Source organism: Belonocnema kinseyi, chromosome 6 (assembly GCF_010883055.1).
Source record: "Belonocnema kinseyi isolate 2016_QV_RU_SX_M_011 chromosome 6, B_treatae_v1, whole genome shotgun sequence".
NCBI lineage: Eukaryota > Metazoa > Arthropoda > Insecta > Hymenoptera > Cynipidae > Belonocnema > Belonocnema kinseyi.
This window is the reverse complement of record NC_046662.1, coordinates 76,009,719-76,010,602: the sequence shown is the minus strand read 5'-3', so window position 1 is coordinate 76,010,602 and position 884 is coordinate 76,009,719. Positions and strand designations below refer to the sequence as shown.

The following is an 884-nucleotide window of genomic DNA, read 5'->3' as shown; positions in this document are numbered from 1 at the left end:
GCACACGGATTGCGTGTGACAGTTGTACGGATGCATGCTTGTGATTAGATAACAGAAAATGAAGGGGAGAATGCGAGCGAGGTGCGCAAACTGAGAGACTAACAATCATAAGAAGATGAGAAAAAAGAGACAGAACGGAAGAGTGGAATTGGTAGAGCAAACAGTTCAGGATTTGCGGTTGTGGTTTCCCAGTCCTCAGTCGCCGGAATACCACACCTCAGAACATTTTAAACGCTGCTCTTCCTTTGAAAAATAGACATTCAATTAAGACCAAATTTTAGTAAAAAATTATAGTACTTATTTTTATTTATCGTTTTACCAAACATTTATTAATTGTGAAAACCTGTTTATACAACCAATTTATATTGTGTTGAAGACCACAGTCTGTGAAGAATCTGAATGTGTTGTTCAGTGTGTTGAAGACTAAGAACTAAAGTTTCATCTGTTTCTACAGGGATTTTAGTGAAAAAGTACTAATGGAATTTTAAATTCCTTTTCTTATGTAATCTAGGGTGCCAATATGTATAGAAAATGTATAGAAAATTTTGCGCTTTCAACAGCCCAGGGACAACGCTAGGTGCCGCGATATTCGGTGAGCGCAGCACATATATTGCCAATGAAACTAGAAACTTCATGTTTGTTACTTCAGTTATTTCCAAGAAAAAAGAAGAAATTCGAGTTTTCAGAAATAATTTTGTTCAATACCTATGATTGTTCGGAAAATACTGCATATTTGAAAAAAAATATTTTAATTTCTCTATAACTATAAACTTTTTAAACTGCATTATGAGAAAAAAAAATTTTTCAGTCGAAATATTTTCTTTTTACAAAAAAGCATTTCTAAGGTTATTACTTTAAAAGATAAATTTAAAAATGCTTTTTTT

The 884-nt window shown here is 32.6% G+C and overlaps 1 protein-coding gene across 1 annotated transcript in view; it reads left to right on the top strand.

The window, feature by feature from the left end:
- Positions 1–229: 229 nt before the first annotated feature.
- LOC117175162 overlaps positions 230–884 on the top strand; it is a 21,871-nt gene continuing 21,216 nt past the window's right edge. Inside the window, exon 1 of the mRNA XM_033364761.1 lies at positions 230–592. The gene's annotated coding sequence lies outside the window, so the exon portion shown is untranslated. The remainder of the gene's footprint in view (positions 593–884) is intronic.